The sequence below is a fragment of the Hordeum vulgare genome, chromosome 3H (genome assembly GCF_904849725.1).
Source record: "Hordeum vulgare subsp. vulgare chromosome 3H, MorexV3_pseudomolecules_assembly, whole genome shotgun sequence".
Taxonomy (NCBI): Eukaryota; Viridiplantae; Streptophyta; class Magnoliopsida; order Poales; family Poaceae; genus Hordeum; species Hordeum vulgare.
In genome coordinates this window covers 274,027,402-274,048,097 of record NC_058520.1, presented here as the reverse complement: position 1 = coordinate 274,048,097, position 20,696 = coordinate 274,027,402, and the positions used below count along the sequence as shown (strand labels likewise).

Below are 20,696 nucleotides of genomic sequence, written 5' to 3'. Positions count from 1 at the left end.
GTGCGCACGAGGGACTACCTCGACGACAAGCTATCAAGCCAAATGGACGAGATCCGTGCTTTGATGGTAAACCACGCATCCTCAACCTCTACTTCGTCAAGACGAGCCACTCAAGTCGCCAATTCTCCGAGTACTCTTCCGACGCAAGTCCACCTCGAGCTCGACATCACCACCGTGACGACTGTCGCCATCACCAAGAATCAGACAACCCTTTCCATGGCAATGGATTGCAAGATCGACTTCGCGAGCGTGATCGACGACATCAACAAGAACACAAAGCTTTGAAGCAAGGACGCCTACAACAACGACGTGAAGAAGAACGTCGACGTGAGGAACAAGCGCTTGAAGCACAACATGCCCTCCTCGATGCAACAAATGCTTTGCAAGAAGGCAACCATCAAGCGCACAAAAAACATGAAGCACTCTGGCGTGAACGTCAAGTGGAAGCCAAGCACCAAGAACAACGACACCGGGTGCGAGGACCTCGCCAACGCCCTCAAGCACATCACGTCGAGCCCAATGATGACGAAGCCCCAAGGCAACAACAACATCAACTCGACAACAACAATGATGCACCTCCTCCAAAACAAGGGCATCGCCAAAACAATCACAATGAAGAACAAAGCTTCGGCAAGCTCAAGTTCACCATGCCTAAGTTTTCCGGAAGCAATGATCCGGAAGACTTATCTCTTATGGGCACTCAAGGTTGACAAGATCTTCCGTCTACACAACTTCGAAGAAGAAAAGAAGATTGCAATGGCTTCACTTGAGTTCCAAGACTACGTTCTCATTTGGTGGGAACAAGTGATTGTCTAAGGGATGGAAATGACCATGATCCGAGCCAATGTTAAAGAAGATGATGAGCAAACAATGGCGTGCTTCTTGAATGGTCTCAATTACCAAGTCAAGAAGATTGCGGTTTTCCAACCTTACTCCAACTTACTCGAGCTAGTGCATCAAGCATCCAAGGCGGAACGTCAAGTGCAAGATGACTACAAGTACTCCAAGTTCTCTTCCAAGATGTATGGCTCAAGTGCACAAGCTTCTCCGACTATGACGCCTTCGACTATGAGAACTCCGACGATAAGATGACAAGTCAAGTTACAAGGACAAGACGGCTTCGTCAAGCCGCTTTCCTGCTATATGTAACTACAAACCAAGAGCTTCATCCTCTACACCAACACCGGATGCTACCGCTAAATCAAGTTCAATCAAGTGTTTCACGTGCCAAGGCCGTGGCCACAAGACATTCGAATGTCCAACAAGACACACAATGATCCTTCAAGACAATGGCACCTATGACCCTATGAGTGACGACGAGATGGAAGCTTTGGAACACGTGACCATGCATCGACAAGTCAATGAAGATGAAGATGCGCAAATCTATTGTGACAACAATCCGAGCTCCGCTCTCGTTCTTTCCAAGATTTTGACTCTTCAACAACAAGACGAGGACCAACGTTGCCACATCTTCCATACCAAGGCAGGCATCCAAGGAAAATCCATCAAGGTCATCATCTACGGCAGAAGTTGCCACAATTTGGCAAGTGAGAACCTTTGTTCCAAGCTGCAATTGGTCAAGACGAAGCATCCACGTCCCTACAAGGTCCAATGGCTTAGTGATTCCTGAACCCTCCAAGTTGACCACACCGTGCAAGTATCCTTCAAGATAGGTGCATATGAAGACACTTTGGAGTGTGATGTGGTTCCCATGTCCGTTTGTCATCTTCTGTTTGGGAGACCTTGGCAATTCGACCGCGGCGGCATCCACAACAGTCAGACAAATCATTATAATTTCAAGAGGAAGGGCAAGCAATATGTGCTTCGACCAATGACTCCAAGTCAAGTGACCGCCGATAAGCAAACCTCATCCCATCGCGGAGATAAAATTGAGACAGCGATCCACCTAAAAGTGAGTGAGCGCCACAAGCCAAATTTGAGTGACTCCACGATGAGGAACATGAAAGATCTAGTTCTTTTAGCCACAAAAAAGGACTTGAGGGATGTGAGTGAGAGTCCATCGAGCGTTCTTCACTTTGTACTTGTGTGCAAAGATGAAGTCATACGAACTAATACTACACAACATCTACCTCTTGTCTTGTCTTGTTTGTTGCAGGGATTCCAAGACGTTTTTCCCGATGAGCTACCTCCGAGACTACCACCAAAACGAGGGATCGAACACCGCATAGACCTCATACCCGGCACACCACTTCCTAACAAGGCACCATACCACGTCAACCCCGACGAAACTAAGGAGATACAAAGGCAAGTGCAAAAACTCTTAGACAAAGGGCATGTATGCGAGAGCTTAAGTCCTTGCACGGTTCCGATGATACTAGTACCTAAGAAAGACGGTGCTATATACATGTGTTTGGATTGTCGTCCTATCAATGCTATAAGCGTTAGATATTGACATCCGATGACATGCTAGATGAACTTGTTGGTGCCACTATATTTTTTAAAATTGATTTGAGAAGTGGTTACTACCAAATACGCATGCAAGAGGGTGATGAGTGGAAAACGGCGTTCAAAAGTAAGTTTGGTTTCTATGAATGGCTACTTATGCCAATAGGTTTATGTCACGGCCCGGCTGATTGCCGTGCAGGTTGTAGGCGTGCGAGGTAGGAGGGCGAGGGCGAACCCCTCGCCGGCCTATTGTTGGAGAAGGGGGTGAGGAGGCGCGCCGTAGCGCAGGAGCAAGGAAGGTGAGGGTTTAGATTATTCTCTGCTTGATTTTATTGATCCTAGGGGCTGGCTATATATAGCCTAATTACAAGACCATGTTACAGACTCCTACTCTAATTGGGTGTTGGCAGGGTAACCTTCTTCGGGACTAAACCTTTCTAACTAATACCCAGACTCCTAATCTAAAAAGACTATAATTAAACTAGGACATATTTTTAGGCAGGTGCAGGACCCTTGCGCCTATAGGGCTGGCCCCACATGACATCCCCCCTCCATTTTGAAACAAGCTTGGATAACAGTTGCGGAAGGTTGTGACATCCTCCCATGAAGCAACAGACGCCGGCTGGCCCTCCCATTGAAAGAGCACCTGCTGGACACCGCGAGCAATACGAGCACGCAATGCTTGGACAGGGGTTGGATGTACTCGACCCTGAAACAGAGGTGGAACCATCGGCGGAACTTCCGACGGCAGACCATGGTACTTCTTCAGGACCCCAACATGGAAGGCATTGTGAATGCAGGCGCGGCGGCCGAGTTGGCCGTGGCCCTTGTGTGGGACGACGCCTCTGATGGATAAGTCTATGTACTATGGTCTTTGTGGGGCTGCAGCACATAGTCCTTTGTGGGGCTGCAGCACATGGTCCTTGTGGCTGTTAGGATAGAATCCTTGACCATCAAGGACTGGCAGTTAGGATAGCATCTTGGACTAGCATCTTAGCAGCATCTTAGACTAGCATCTTAGACTAGCATCTTAGCATATGCTTGGCTGGCCAGCAGCCTATAAATATGTATCCCCAACCCCTCAGGTTGGCAATGGCATTGTGTGAGAAATAAACCAACGAAAATTGTCCCAACTCTCCTAGTGTCATCCACAACTATCAATGCTCAGGCTGAAAGGTCTAACAAGTGGTATCAGAGCCTCGTTATCTTGCACCCTGAGCATTTCCTGCTCACCTCTCTCACCGGGAGCTGAGCAGCCTAAGCCGGTAGCAGCTGCTGCTCCGACTGCCCCTAGTTACCTCCCTCCCTCCGGACTGTCGAGCAGCAGCTCGTCAGCAACAGCCTCCTCTTCACGCAACAGCCCTCCTGCAGCGAGCCATGTCTGCAGGTCGCTCTCAGCACACGGCTACCTCGAGCATACGGCGCCGGCAGGAGGCCGAGCGCGCCGTGGCAGAGGAGCGTGAGCGAGCAGCTGTAGCAGCAGCTGCTGCGGCAGCAAGGGTGTCAAGGCTTGCTGCAGCGGAGCTGGCAGCAGCCAGAGCGGAGGTAGAAGCAGCCAGGGCGGAGGTAGAAGCAGCAGCAGCAGCGGAGGCAGCACGTGAGGCTACAGCGGGTGCCAAGGCACTCCGCGTCGGCTCCGGCAGCTCCAACGGCTCTGCGCCTGCGGACGACGGTGCCGACGCAGACCGTGCCAAAGTGGCGCAAGAGCGGACAGCGCAGTGGGCAGCCGAGCACGCCCGCGCTCCAGGTGCAGGTGCGCACGGCGACGGCGGCTGCAACGACCAGGACCGCGGCCTCTACGAGGTCCGGACTGTGGTCAGGGATGTTGGTCCCAGTGTTGGGTGGCCTACCCTCACTAAAACCAACTACGTCGAGTGGGCCGCGATCATGAAGATCAGGCTCCAGGTGCGGCGGCTGTGGGAGGCAGTCCAGGACAGCAACGTCGACCACCAAGAAGATCGACGGGCGCTGGACGCCCTCATCGCCGCAGTCCCGCCCGAGATGCAGTTCTCGCTTTCCAACAAGCGGACTGCCAAGGAGGCTTGGGACGCCATCGCCGCGGCACGCATCGGCAGCGACCGTGCTCGCAAGTCCACACTGCAGGCACTTCGTAAGGAGTGGGAGAGCCTGGCTTTCAAGCCAGGTGAGGACGTTGATGATTTTGCTCTCCGTCTCAACACTCTACTGCAGAAGATGGTGAAGTTCGGCGATGCCACCTACACCGAGGAGAGAGCTGTCGAGAAGCTTTTCCGATGCATTCCCGAGAAGTACAAGCAGATGGCTCGCTCGATCGAGTCTTTGCTGGACCTCTCCACAATGACGATCGAGGAGGCGATAGGTCGCCTCAAGGTCGTCGACACCGACGAGCCACAGCCTCCCTCGGGGCCCATCACCACCGGCGGGAAGCTGCTCCTAACTCGGGAGCAGTGGGATGCCAGCCTTGGTGACAAGAAGAAGGGGGAGCCTTCTTCCACGACGGGCGGCCGCAAGCAGCGCAAGGCGCGAAGGGGCGGCAAGGCACAAGGACGTGCCGAAGGTGACGCCTGCGGAGGCGCCAAGGACGGCGTCGCTGGCAAGCCCAAGCCGGCACAGGACAACAACTGCCACAACTGTGGCCGGCTTGGCCATTGGGCCAATGAGTGTCGCCAACCGCGACAAGGCCAGGCTCACGTCGCACAGGCGGCGGAGGAGGAGACGGCTCTGTTCATGGCGCATGCAAGCATCGAGCTACCTTCAGCGACACCAGTCGCAAAGGCTCCCCTCCACCTCGACGAGCCAAAAGCACACGCTCTTCTCGGCGATGGCTCCGGGAAGGACAAGACTGCGGGGTGGTGCCTCGATACCGGCGCCACCCACCACATGACCGGTCGAAGGGAATTCTTCGCCGAGCTCGACTCCGACGCGCGAGGCTCCGTCAAGTTTGGGGATGCCTCAGCTGTGGAAATTAAGGGCGTCGGCTCCGTCATCTTCACCACCAAGACGGGAGAGCACCGGCTGCTCACCGGTGTCTACTACATCCCCGCGCTAAGGAACTCCATCATCAGCTTGGGACAGGTGGATGAGAACGGCTCACGCGTGCTGATTGAGCATGGGGTCCTACGCATCTGGGATCGCCAGCGTCGCCTTCTCGCCAAGGTACCCAGAGGTGAAAATCGACTCTACGTCCTTGATGTGCAGGTGGCACAACCGGTCTGTCTCGCTGTCCGTCGGGACGACGAGGCGTGGCAATGGCATGAGCGCTTTGGGCACCTTCATTTTGAGGCCCTGAAGCGTCTAAGTGCCAAGGAGATGGTGCGAGGCCTGCCATGCCTCGACCATGTGGAGCAGTTCTGCGACATCTGTGTGCTGACGAAGCAGAGACGACTCCCCTTTCCGCAGCAGGCGAGTTTTCGGGCCAAGGAGAGGCTGGAGCTCGTGCACGGAGATCTGTGCGGCCCGGTGACGCCAGCCACACCAGGAGGTCGACGCTACTTCCTGCTGCTCGTCGACGACCTCTCTCGCTACATGTGGGTGATGGTCCTCGGCAGTAAGGGAGAGGCGCCGGACGCCATCAGGCGTGCGCAGGTTGCTGTGGAGGCGGAGAGCGGCCGCAAACTGCGCGTGTTGCGCACTGACAACGGTGGCGAATTCACGGCGGCTGAATTCGCGTCGTACTGCGCTGATGAGGGCATCCAGCGCCACTACTCCGCGCCGTACAGCCCGCAGCAAAACGGCGTCGTCGAGCGGCGCAACCAGACGGTTGTGGGGATGGCTCGGGCTCTCCTCAAGCAGAGAGGGATGCCGGCTGTTCTCTGGGGAGAGGCGGTGCTAACGGCCGTCTACATCCTCAACCGCTCGCCTACTAAGGCACTCGACGGCAGGACGCCGTACGAGGCCTGGCATGGGCGGAAGCCGGCGGTCTCTCACTTGCGGGTCTTTGGCTGCCTTGCGTTCGCCAAAGAGCTCGGCCACATCGGCAAGCTCGACGACAGGAGTACTCCGGGAGTCTTCATCGGCTATGCGGAGGGCTCAAAGGCCTACCGCATCCTCGACCCAAAGACACAGCGTGTGCGCACGGCGCGAGACGTCGTGTTCAACGAAGGGCGAGGGTGGAAATGGGACAAGGCGGTGGACGACGGCTCGACGCCGACGTATGACGACTTCATTGTCGAGTACGTCCACTTCAAGGAAGCTGGGGGAGCAAGCAGCTCCTCTTCGCCGAGCACGTCTACCCCAGCCCCCAAAACTACATCGACTCCGGTGCCTGCTACGCCGACGGCACCACAACCGGCGACGCCGCATACTCCAGCCCCGACAGTCTCCACTCCGGGCTCGTCTTCACCAGCTCACGCAGAGCACAACCCGATGAAGTTCGCTTCCCCGCTCACTCACGACGAGGAGCGCATCGACGCGTATCATAGCGGCGAACCGCTACGGTATCGTACGATGGATAATCTACTCGGCGACCAGCCGGTGCCGGGACTGGTGCCACGCGACCTGGAGGCACAGCTACAACTCGCGTGTGAGGACGGCGAACCTCGGTCTTTTGCAGAGGCCGAGAAAGACGCGGCATGGCGCGCCGCGATGCAGTTGGAGATGGATGCGGTCGAGCAGAACCGCACCTGGGAGCTCGCTGACCTCCCTCGTGGTCACCGCGCAATCACTGGGGGCCGCATGAGCCCGAGACCACCCAATTGAGACGTGCCCTTGCCTTCCAGCCGGAGGAGGGCTAGGTTCTGCGCACGCTGCTGCTGCGACGTGTCCGCCAGCTAGCCCTGGAGAGTTTTGAGCGTTTCGGCGATGGATTGGAGGGTGGCGCGGTCCTCAGCGCGCTCCGTCCGGACGGTGTGGTTCTTCTCAGAGAGGTTGTTCAGCGTGGCGACCACGACCTCATGATCCTCGTGTTGTTTGGTCGCGAGCTCTTCGAGGGTTTGCGGTAGGGGCACCGGTGGCGAAAGCGGCGGCGGCGGCGGGGACATGGCCGTCGAGATTGACGAGGAAGCTAATACCAAGTTGTCACGGCCCGGCTGATTGCCACGCAGGTTGTAGGCGTGCGAGGTAGGAGGGCGAGGGCGAACCCCTCGCCGGCCTATTGTTGGAGAAGGGGGTGAGGAGGGACGCCGTAGCGCAGACGCATTGGGGTGAGGGTTTAGATTATTCTCTGCTTGATTTTATTGATCCCAAGGGCTGGCTATATATAGCCTAATTACAAGATCAGGTTACAGACTCCTACCCTAATTGGGTGTTGGTAGGGTAACATTCTTCGGGACTAAACCTTTCCAACTAATACCTAGACTCCTAACCTAAAAAGACTATAATTAAACTAGGACATATTTTTAGGGAGGTGCAGGGCCGGCCCACACAGGGCCCTTACACCTATAGGGCTGGCCCCACATGACAGTTTATCCCAAGCACCGGGTACATTTATGCGAGTCATGCACTATGTCTTACGTCGTCTCATTGGATATTGTGTTGTGGTATACTTTGATGACATTCTTGTTTTTAGTAAAACTCTAAAGGAGCATGCTAAACATGTTAGGAGAGTATTGCAAGTTATTAGGAACGAAAAACTTCATGTAAACATGGAAAAATACACTTCTGGTGTTGACAAGGTTGCTTTCCTAGGCTTTGTGGTATCTTCCGAGGGTGCTCAAGTTGATGAAACTAAAATTGACGCTATCATAACTTGGCCCACCCCTACAAATTTGCAACAAGTGCCTAGTTTCCTTGGACTAGCTAGATTTTACCGTCGTTTTGTTAAGGATTTTATCACCAGTGCATCTCCTCTACATGCTTTGAGCAAGAAGAATGCACCCTTTGTGTGGGGACCATCGCAAGACACCGCATTCCACAAGATTAAAAACTTGCTTACTCGTGCACCATTGCTTGCCTTACCCAACTTTGATAAAACTTTTGAAGTGCATTATGACGCTAGTGGTAAATAGCATAGGTGGCGTGTAATGCAAGTGAAACGCCCAATTGCATAATTTAGTGAGAAACTTTCCGGAACTCAACTAAATTACTCCATATATGACAAAGAATTGTATGCTTTTGGTTAGAGTATTGTATATTTGGGAGCATTATCTCCGCCCTTATGAATTTGTCATTCATACCGATCATGAAACACTCAAGTATCTTAAGGGTCAAACCAAGTTCACCAAGCGCATGCTAAATGGAGTGAATTCATTGAGTTTTTTCCTTATGTCATCAAATACATTAAGGGTAAAAAAATGTTGTGGCGGATGCTCTTTCCGGCAAATGCATGCTAGTTACTCAACTTCAATTGAATATCATTGGTTTTGAGCATATCAAAGATTTATATAAGCATGATATATCATTTGCGACTCCATATGCTAAGTGCCATGTTAAACCTTGTTGGAAAAATTACTAAATGAAAGAAGACTATCTTATGCGTGCTAACGAACTTTGTATACCCGAGTCTTTTCTTCGTTTGTTGCTTTTGCACGAGGCTCACAGTGAAGGACCCATGGGTCATTTTGGACGCGACAAGACATATGCCACACTCGCCAAGAAGTTCTTTTGGCCAAAAATGTTCCATGACGTTGCACGCTTCACCAACCGATGCTCTACATGTCGCAAAGCTAAGTCAAAAGCTCAATTCCATGGTCTTTACATGCCTCTACCTATACCTCTTCAACCTTGAAAAGATATTAGTATGGAATTTGTGCTTGGTTTGTCAAGAACTAAAAATGGTCATGATTCCGTGTTTTTTGTTGTGGATCGTTTCTCCAAGATGGCTCAATTCATTCCATGTCACAAGATAAACGATGCTTCCCATTTTACAAATCTCTTTGGTAGGGACATCTTGAGACTTCACATGTCGCGACGTCAAGTTCCTTAGCTACTTTTGAAAGACACTATGCGCTAAGCTCGAAATCAAGCTCCTATTCTCATCGACCTACCATCCACAAACCGAGGACCAAACGAAGGTGACAAACCGAAAGATCTCAACGCTTATCCGTGTGTTGATCAAGAAGAATCTCAAGGTATCGCCAAGTACGCCTAAATCGTGCACGCCACTTCACCACTGGCAAGTCTCCATTCAAAGTGGTCTAAGGCTTCAACCCTCTGTCCCCATTCGAGATCCTTCCTCTACCACTCCAAGAGCGCGTGAACATGGACGCAAGTGCAAGGGCAAGGTATATCAAGAAGATACATGAAGATACAAGACGCACGATCGAAAGTCAACTGGAACGTGTCACCGCCAAGCACAACATCAACAAGCATCCTATGGTGTTCAAGACCAATGATCTTGTGTGGCTACACCTACAAAACGATTGCTTCGCCGTCGAGCATAAGTCCAAGTTACTTCCTCAAGCCGATGGACCTTTCAAGGTATTGGCACGCTTCAACGACAATGCCTACACCTCGAGCCCCAAGTGGGCCTATGACAAGAGCTCGCGCACGCGCCATCGAAACCGAGGTGAATTCTCTCCTTATCGAGCTACCCATAACTTGCCATTAGACATGGCCGCTACCTCAAGCAGAGACAATGTGCATAATCAAGTACCTCGACCACAACCGGAGCTCGGGAGCGCAAGGAGAAGAACCACATGAAGAGGAAGCAAGCGCCAAGAAGAAGCCCTAGGCCAGCCAGAACCTCCGGCCGTCCAGCTGCTCAAGACCAACCCCGGGCGTGCCAACTCTCCGGCTAGCCCGGAACCCGCCCACAACCTGGCCCGAAACCTTCGGCCTGCCCGAAACTTCCGGCCTCGACACAGCCCAGCCGTCACGAAGTGTGCCAACTCTATGGAAAGCCCGAGACCCGCCCGAAACCTGCCCAGAACTTCCGGACTGACCCGAAACTTCCGGCCTACCTGCGTGCAGTCACTCGGGCCCGAGGCCCATGTACCCCTTCGCCCTCTATTTTTACCTAGACTATAAGTACTCTTCTCCTACCTCCAAATTAGGGTTAGAAATGTGTTGGCTCATAGACTAGTTGAGCATTGCTCCTTCCATATCCTTCTCCCTTGGAGTTGAACACCTCCACGTGAGAAGATCCTATGGATGCCAAGGCCCCTCTTTAGGGAAGATCCCACGGGATATCAAGGCCCCTCCTCCGGAGTGGAAGACTATCCGTTACTTGTGTCCTTTTGTTGACTTTGGATCTACGTATCTCATGTGTTTTATGTGGATCTAGTGGATGTTGATTCGGGCATTCTTGAGAGTTTGTGGTTTTCTCTTTGGTTTCTCCCTTTTTCCCCTCCAATTGTGAAAAGATCGACACCCGCGGGTTTGCCCCGTATCAGTTATTGTAGGAGAACGCTGCAAGAGATAAAGCCAAATCCCATTGTCCTTTTCTTTCTTCACAAATGCAACGGATCAGATTACCAAAAACTGTTTTACCACTTCCGTTTGTCCATATGTTTGTGGATGAGCAGTGCTAGAAAATTTCAATTCGGTGTTGAATTGCTTCCATAAAGTGAGCCAAAATGCAACAAGAAACTTGCTATCACGGTCTGAGACGATGAACCTAACTCCATGAAATCTTACCACTTCTCGAAAGAACAGGTTTGCTACATGATGAGCATTCGTCATCTTGCGGCAGGGAATGAAATAAGCCATCTTAGAGAATCTGTCCACGACCACAAACACAGCACACTCCCTCGTCTTGTTCTTGGCAAGCCCAAGACGAAGTCGATAGAGATGTCCTCCCATGGAGCAACATGAATAGGCAAAGGCAGGTATAACCATGTGTTATGAACTTGGTCTTTGCGGGTTCGACATATGGGACATCGTTGAACAAACTTTCCAGCATCTCTCTTTAGTTGTGGCCAAACGTATCGAACTTCCAAGTTAGCGTTAGTCTTGTCTCGCCCAACATGGCCACTAAGATCACTTGAATGGAGTTCTCTAATTAGTTTGTCACGCAGAGAACTCCTTGGGATGCACAAACGATCATTTTTGAAAAGATAGCCATCCTGCAACAAAGAGTCATGCTTTACCAAATATGGCCAAAGTCTTCCTCATCCTCATAAAACTCCCTTATTTGATCCATACATGAAAGTTGAGCCTCAAAAGAAGTCAAGAGGCATGCACGATGATTCAAAGCATCGGCCACTCGGTTAGTTGTTCTAGATTTATGCACAATGAGATAGTTAAATCTCTCTAGATATGTTGCCCATCTTGCTAGCATGCAATCAACATGTTTTTGATTTCTAAAATGCTTTAGTGTAAACAACAAATTCTTTAGGCAACAAATAGGCTTCCCAAGTTTTCAAAGCTCTGAAAACGGCATACAATTCTCGCTGATAAGTACTCCATTTCTTTCTAGCTTCGCTTAACTTCTCACTAAAGAAAGCAACGGGCTTCCTTTCTTGATATAGAACAGCTCCAATGCCTACTCCACTTGCATCACACTCCAACTCAAAAGTCTTGTTGAAATCAGGTAGCAACAAGTCAATAGCTTGTGAGAGTTTTTGCTTGATCTCATTGAAACTAGCTTCAGCCACTTCTGTCCATTGGAACTTTCCTTTCTTCAGGCACTCGGTAATTGGTGCCACGATAGTGCTGAAATTCTTCACAAATCGCCTATAGAAAGTTGCAAGGCCAAAAAAACTTCTTACCTCATAAATGGTCTTCGGAGTTGGCCATTCTCGGATTGCTTCAACCTTAGAATCATCAACACGCATAACGTCACATGATATGATGAATCCTAGGATAAGTTGTGTTTGCAGGAAAACACATTTCTTCAAGTTGACGTAGAGCTCGTTTTCCCTTGGTACTTCTAGCACCTTCCGAATGTGATCAAAGTGTTCATCCTTATGCTTGCTATAGATCAAGATGACATCGAAATAGACCACAACAAAGTGGGATAAGAATTGTCGAAGGACTTGATTCATCAAGTGCATAAAGGTACTTGGTGCATTTGAGAGTCCAAATGGCATGACTACCCATTCAAACAACCCTTCCTTTCTCTTCAAGGCGGTTTTCCATTCATCCCGGGGTCTGATACGGATTTGATGAAATCTAGCTTTGTGAACAATCTTGCCGCACTAAGCTAATCCAACATACCATCCAGGCGGGGAATAGGGAATCTATACCTTACGGTGATCTTCTTAACGACTTTAATGTCCGTACACATGTGTCAAGATCCATCTTTCTTTGGCGTGAGCAGGGGGTACAGGACATGGGCTAATACTTTCTCGAATGTGCCCCTTTTGCAACAATTCCTCCACTCTCTGCTTCAATATATCATGCTCTTTTGGGCTCATTCGACTGTGTGGAAGATTAGGGAGACTTGCTCCCGGAATCAAGTCAATACTATATTGAATTCCTTTTATCGGTGACAGCCTTGTGGCTCCCCAAGTATGTGACGAAATTCTACTAATAAGCCACGTACCTTTCCTGAAATTTCAACAGTCGGGTGCTCTTCTCCTTTTACAATAAGTGCAACACATAAATCTGCCTCCTTCATGTCTTCCATAAACTCATTAGAGGTGTGGGAGATAGTTAACATACTTTTCCCCTCCTCCTTAGAGATATTACCATCAATTTTATTTGGTAGAATAATGATCCTTCTCTTGTTCCAAATGAAAGAGTAGGAACTTTCTTTGCCCTTGTGCGTAGTATCCACATCAAATTGCCAAGGTCTCACAAGAAGAACATGGTTGGTGTCCATATCAACTATGTCACACAACACATTTGAACGATAGTGCTTGCCCAAAGAAAGTGGCGGGTTGCATTGCTTGGTGATCTTCATATTCACACCTTTCTTGATCCATCCAATAGTGTAGGGATTTGGATGTCATGGGTTTGAAGCTTTAAATGGTTCACCAACTTCTGGGAGATAAGATTCTCGCAGTTGCAACTATCAATCACTAATTTGCATACCTTACCATTCACCGTGCATTTGCTCTATTTTCTTCCGTTGTGTGTCGTCGGGTTGTGGTGTGGAACAGAGAAGACGCCGAATCACACATACCACCTCCTCACCTTCTTGACAAACCTCTTGTCCCTCTACATCTTCACATTCGTATTCTTCCTCATCGTCTTCACCATCATGGATAGTTGTGTTAACAAATTTTCTTAGTGGGCAACCGCTGGATATGTGTCCCTCTTTACCACATTTATAGCACTTTGGGCCTTCATTTGCCTTACCCTTACCACTAGTTTGCTTCGGGATGGGTCGTTTTACCTTTGGTGGAGCGGTCTTTTCTTCCACTCTATTAGTGTGATCCCTAGATGAGCCTTCGGTATGAGGATATGGAAGATATGGAGCCTTAGTCGTCTTTCGTGTCCTCACAAACCTCTCGGTCTTTAATGCTAGAGCTTGTGCTTGATCAATGGACCAGATTTGTTGCATCATCAATCGATCTTGAATAGCATCATTGAGACCATTGATGTACCTTGCAACTTGTTGATCTTCATTTTCGGCAAGGTTGCACCTCACTTGTAGCCTTAGAAACTCTTCCGTGTAATCTAAAACAGACCTATTTCCCCGGGCACAATTTTGGAATTGGATAAATAGGATCTGGTCACAATCAGCAGGTAAAAATCTCCCTTTCAGAAGGCATTTCATTTGTTGTCAAGTTCTCCCACGAGGTTCTCCTCTCAGCATGCGCTCTTCTTGAACGCGGTGCCACCATGCACCAACTCCTTTCAGCTTGTATGCGACCAAAGGAACTCTATGATCTTCCGGAAACTCCATCACTTCAAAGAAAGTATCCACTTCATATAACAAATCAAGGCACCCTTCAATATCAACATCTCCACTAAAAGTTCGGATCTCAGCTTTCACCTTGTATGCATCCCTTGCATATGTAGGGTTGGGTACTCTCCCATATGCATAGAGATCGGTTTCTTCAAGGGTATCATCATATTCTTCACCTTCAGAACCTTCAACATAAATTGGCCTTCTTTTAGTACTTTGACCAGCACGTTGTTGGGGCGGTCTTGCTCCAAGATTACCTCTCCTTTGTTGAATATCTTCTATAGATGAATCTCCATCATTGGCAGCAGGGGGGACACCCTTTCTTATCATCTCAACCAGCTGGTCAAATCTCCGATTAAGATCTTCACGCAGCTCTTTGATTTGTTGTTCTGCGGCATCCATCCTCTTCTCCAATTGCTCCATGCTTGTTGCAGCTTGCTCTCAAAGGGGACAAAAAGAACTTGTATGGATCAACGGGGCTCTGATACCACTTGAAGCAACACAAAGTTGTGGAGGAGCAACTCCACCTTGCTGCTAGAATGTATACAGCACGAGTGCTGAAGGAACTACTTCAGCGTGCTGCGCTAGATATCGTTCTAGAGGCGAGTGGAGGCCAATATGGCAGCAGGAGTTCAATTCAAAACTCCTAGAGCACAAGATCTGGTCCAACAAGTCCTATTATAGATAGTGGGTACATAGTTTGGTTACAAACCTCTATTTATAGGGTTTTGGGAAGCCTTCACATACTTCTACATATGGCTAGAACATTCCAGAAAACATTACTTAAGATACATCCTTCTACTCATGGCTACTAACAACTAGAGGACTCTAGAAAACAGTAGGTAGGGTAGAAAAGAAAAGAAATATTACACTAGATTGGAAGCATCAAGAAGTAGCTAAACAAATCTTGACATGCGATTTTTCTTTTCTTTTCTTTTCTTTTTCTAATCGAATGTTCCTCGTCATGGTCACCCACTAGTAGAGCTACGAATCAATCCTCTATCTAATATCTAGTTACTAATATCGATGGGGTCCATCTCTTCAAATGTTTAGCCACAGAACTTATTTGTCTAGGATGATGTATTTATTTATGTAGAAATAACAAAAGATATGATAACCAAGAATAATATAGAAACAGAATTAGAAAGTAAATCGCATAAGATAAGAGCCAGAAGACTATTGGACAAGAAACGCAACACGATGGGGGTGATTACTAGCACACATTTTGGTACAGTCAAATCTGAATACAGGCACAGTTTGGAAGCACCCGTTGATGTAGCAAATAATATCAAAATGATGCTCACTGGAACACTGAGCACAAACCTCGTAAGACGCATCCGTACCAAATTGAAGACCCTGGCCCAACTTCAACATCACCAATAAGGGATGCACTTGGAGCGACAAATGCCTCTTTGTGAACATGAGGGGCTTTGTCAAAGATGTTCATAAGTGTGCGATGCCTTGAAACTAGAAAGGTCCAAAACAAAATCATGTTAGCACTTTTATAGGTGTAGTTGCTCACAACAACACGAACAATTATAATGCATGTCAACATAAAACATGGCCATAATAATTTGATGCAGTGCAGAACATAAGCAGCATCCTGCAGATAAGGATACAGAAGATCAGGTGATCAAAAAATATCTCCGAGTTATTTACCACTTCACATCCACAGAAAGGTAATATGCAGATAAAGAAAAAACTTACAGATGGATAATTTTACCCATCTACAGTGTGACATGAAGAGGAAACACAAATTCATGAGCTTGATCAGGGATTAAGTGCTCAAAGAAGATAGCCGATCTTTAAATGTCAATGCCTTTTTTACTGAAATGTGACATGCGTAGATGCGTGATCAAAATGCTAACATGGGATTACGAAGCTTACAAATATATAGAAACAATCCAGCACAAAACAGCAAAAATAACATCATCAGATATACAAGGGGTGGACACAACATACGCACATCCAATGATAATGAGATCAATTAGGAAGAAATGTGCAGAACCAAAAAGTGTAACATATGCACATCCAATGATAATGAGATCAATTAGGAAGAAATGTGCAGAACCAAAAAGCGTCCAGTCATATTTGTGTCACAGGAGCAGCGGGCTACAGTACTGGAGCAACTTGCACAATTCACCATGTATACCGAACTCATTTGTAGAAAACATAACCTCTTAAGAAATACATCCGCAATCAGCCAACACCTACACAAACTGTCTGCATAGGACGGCTTACTAGCAGAACAAAACTAGCTACAGGCACGATTCTGGGCTGATACGGTGGCAACAGTGTTGACATGGGAGATTGGCACAGCCTGAGAGACTAAGATTGAACAGCGTATATTAGGGTCTGCCATGCAACAGGGAGACTACTTCCACAAGACAGATCAGATACCACCACGGCCGGCCAGCATTTTGAGAGGTGGCTGCGAGTGGGGACTGTAAGCAAGTCAGATCCAATACTAGATTGCCAAAGGTATTTTATTATGGGAAAGGACAGCTTAGATGCTATGTTTATTGTGCAATTTACTCAAAGAGTTAATAATTTAAGGGTACAATTGCTTGCTTACTAGAGTATTGTAGATTCAGGAGGTGAAGAGTCTTCTGAAAACAAACTACCAGTGTTATTTCTATTTGAATCCAAACAGATGTAAATGGTAATCCCTGGTTGGGGCAATAGTCAATCGCGACAAGAGATAACTGTAACAAGCAAGCTCCAGCACCAGAACCTCCAACTACCTAGGGGACTTTGACAAACAATTCGTATGTTATAATACGTGGTTGTGTTATACAAAATCAAAATTATAAGAAAAGAATTTTGAGTACAAGAAAAATCACATAACATTGCATACCTATGGAGTAACTATTGGTCAAAGTCTTGTCTTAAACCGATAAAAACACGCCCGACATTTTGCAACAGAGCGAGTAAAACCTCAAACAATAAATGGAGTACAATGGTCCATGATGATGATAACAGAGCTGGAGCTATTAAATTTATCTTCGAGCCTCTTAGTGAGCATCAACTCATCGGAGGAAACCATCATCAACTGCTCTAGAACTTTTAAAAATTTAGCTTACATCATGTAAAACCTCAAAGCCATGGCTGACAGAGGCTGCGAAGAGCACACCAGTGAGCCTCCCGGTCACGAGAACATCTCTCACCGCCGGCCACGCAGCTCCGCCGGATCCGCCCTAAAACCGCCGACGTCGCCGTCACGTGCAGCTCCACCACTACGTTCGGCAACGTTGCGGCCAGACCAACAATTCGTCTGGGCACTCCCCAAGGTTTTGCCAGCGTCGTCCTCCCCAGGACGGCGACCCCCTCTCCCCGACCGAACCTCCCACAACCTACTCCCTCCTCCCCCCCCCCCCAAAAAAAAAAAACTCGTGCCGGGCAAAGCCCACGCGGATCCGGCGGCGGCAGGCCGTCGTTCCTTGTGCAGAGCGCTCACGAGCCGGGGGAGCTTTGTGTGGCGGCAGGCGGCGCGGCATAACTCCGGCGTGCGTCGCCTCTGCTGGTGGTGGTTGGGGACGGTGGGGTGCATGCGTTCATGGCTCTCCTCCTGCTGGTCTTCCCCTGACCCGGTGTTTCCCTGCTACGTTGGCGACCGGTGGGCGTCCGGGATGGCTGCTGGATTCGGCTCGGAGGCCTCCAGCAAGGGGGGTTGTCGGTGCACTAGTAATGGGGTACCCAGTGCCCCTGACTTATGCACAGGCGTTAAGAGCATAACTCCTCGAAGGCAACCACCAACCCAAGCAAGTATCCGGAACCAAACGCCGGCAAGACCTACACAAGAAGACCAGGACGGGCCCAAGACACGCCATCCCCGGGGCTTGCCGGGGACCAGGGCGCACTCCTCTTCCAGAAGACCCGGCAAGCTATCCCCCGGCAGGCGTGAGCCGATCGGCCACCGCTCCACCGCATCACAACGCTAGTCGCTTGTCGATGCGGTGTCAGGGCCCTCAAGTGGCTAGGTGGCCCTCGCTAGACACTGGCGACGCGCCGGAAGATAGATTACGACCACTTGACACCCGTCCAGAGGCGTGTCAAGACACCAAGCAACAGCCAGCTAAGCGGTGGCAGGAGTTTGCGGGGGACGCACCCCCGCACGCCACCTAAGGTTGCATTTATGGCATTTTGTCTTGAGTGCCAGAGTTAGGTACGATAGCACTGTTAGCTATCTAATCATGTCTGTTTGCCACTGTGGACGCCCCTTGAGCTATAAAAGGAGGCCCAAGGCAACCCAGCAGAGGATTCGGACACTAGAAGATTTGTACGCACATAGTAGCTCTCCACGGCAACCCTTGCTAGGGGAAAACACTGTGCGAGCTCCGTCTTCCCCGAATCAATCCGCCAAAGCAGGAGTAGGGTTTTACACTTCTCAACGGCCGAACCTGGGTAAACGTCTCGAGTCTCATCATCGTGTTGCCTCGTAGTTTCTGCTCTTTGTGCAACGCGATCTCCCCGCCGAACCACGATGGGGCCAATGACCAATAGGTGATCGAGTGCAACTTGCCCCGACATCTTTGGCGCGCCAGGTAGGGGGAATCGTTCGCGCAAACCTGACATTACGAGCAGCGCGCTGATCTTCGTCGTTGTTTTTTTTCCTCATGGCTCCCAAGAAAAAGACCGGCGCAGCCACCCATCCTTCTACTTCGAAGGCCACGACGCTTGCGGCTGTGGACACTGCTAACGGCGCCGCGGCGACGTCACGAAATGCGGGCGCCGCGATCGCCGCAGGAGGCGCCAACGTCGTGTCCCCCGCAGACGAAGCACAGCAGCGACGTCCTGGCGAGCTTGGCCTTGGTGTTGCGGGCAGAACGGACATCCAGACTCCACCCTTCCACCGCATCAGTGGCCGCAATCGCAACAGCGGCGGCCAATCCAAAACAAGCCGCGATCCACCGGCAACGCCTGTCACGAGCGAGGCTGCTAGGCGCGTGCCGCGTCCAAAGCAAGACGGAGTGCTCGGCGGAGCCGCGGATCCACGAGCTCAGCCTCACCCACGCCAGACCGCCACGACGACTGGTGCACGACGACAAGGGCGTGACGATGCTCCTCTTGGTTCCACCAGGAGTCGAGCAACGTCACGTCACGGTTCCAATAGCGATATATATTTGAAACAAAAAAAATATCAAAAACATCATTAAATTCCAATCACAACCCGCATCTTGGACAGAAATTCCTTGACTTTCAGCTCACCCGGCAAATAGGAAGGCCTAGAACGATAAAGGGGCAGAACAGAGCTCAAGAATGTTAACAGAACTACAGCTATCCGGATAGCATCCCAATATCACCGCAAATACCTAGCGATAATATATGTTGCGGATAGCAATTTATATTCAGGACTTCCAGTTAATATGCAATTAGTATAAATCATTGGGTGAGGTAAGTTCTACCAAAGAGTGATCTATATTTCGTAAAACAGTCCACCTCCTTAATTTTAGCACGCTGTGAACTGAGCAACTCACGTAGAAAGACACGTCGATTTAAATTCGCATATTAGTGTGTGAATTAACGATGAATGCAGATGACCTAAGAATGCGGAAACCTAGGGCAACCCCAACCTAATGGCGCACACATGACCGTAATATTTCCTGAACAGTCCCTAACCCTAGGCGGCAATCCCGAAATGCTCGCTCATTTGGGACCACTAGAGAAGACCAAATCCCCGAAGTATCTGCAAAACTTGACGAGGGAGGGGCGAAAGGGAGGATTATTACGGACGAGGGAAGGTGTTTATGCTTACTCTGCTCGTGGAAGAAGTAGTTCCCCTGGAGGCAATAGCCGAGGCGGTCGAGGGCCTGACCGGTCTCCCGGATCCAGAGCCCCACCGCGTAAAACGCCTTCACCATCTCTCAGGGCGGCGGCAGCGGACGAGATCGCAGAACGGCGACTGCGGAGGCGCAGAGGCAGCGGTGGCCTTGCGTTTGTTGGCTCCTCGCCTTGGCCCTTGGGAGATCTCGAGGAGCTGAGCTGAGGGGGGGTCTTGGGGGAGAGACTCGGGACTGGGCCAGTGGAGAGCGTTGGCGCTTCTTCAGCCGCTCAAGTTATTATTATTTTTTTGAAAAAACTAAGCTTTATTGATGATAATCCACATGGGGTTCGGATCATGCGGATTGGCCACCCAAACATGGCACCCCAAGCCAGGATTAAAAGAGTACTTAGCTAAACTATGGATTTTGCCGTTAATGGCTCGCCCTTCAAAGATAAAATTACAACAAAAACTAATTGCTCGAAGTTAATTTCTGCGATAATGAAGCAATATCGCCCCTGATTGCCCCTTCGCATGTCGTTCACCACTTGCTTGCAGTCCGACAAAATGATAAAATCATGAAGAAGAAGATCCTCCGCAAGGGCGAGAGCCTCTCTGCAAGCGATAACTTCAAGCGTCGCTGGGTCGGTCTCGCCATCGATAACAATAGCAGAACTGCCGAGGTAGTTCCCAGCACCGTCGCGGCACACTCCACCACAAGAACCACCTCGATTCCTTAGGACAGCTCCATCAATGTGGATTTTGGCATATCCTGTTAGGGGTGCTATTGGCATTGCATGTACCTGTCTAGGCTCCCGGGAGGCTTGTTGCACGGTGGTTGTCGGTGTACTAAAGTTTGGGTCTTTAGTACCCCAT

At 49.7% G+C, this 20,696-nt stretch overlaps 1 pseudogene; it reads right to left on the bottom strand.

Annotated features, from left to right (window-relative positions):
* LOC123443652 overlaps positions 1-19,935 on the bottom strand; it is a 43,884-nt pseudogene extending 23,949 nt beyond the window's left edge.
* Positions 19,936-20,696: the final 761 nt, after the last annotated feature.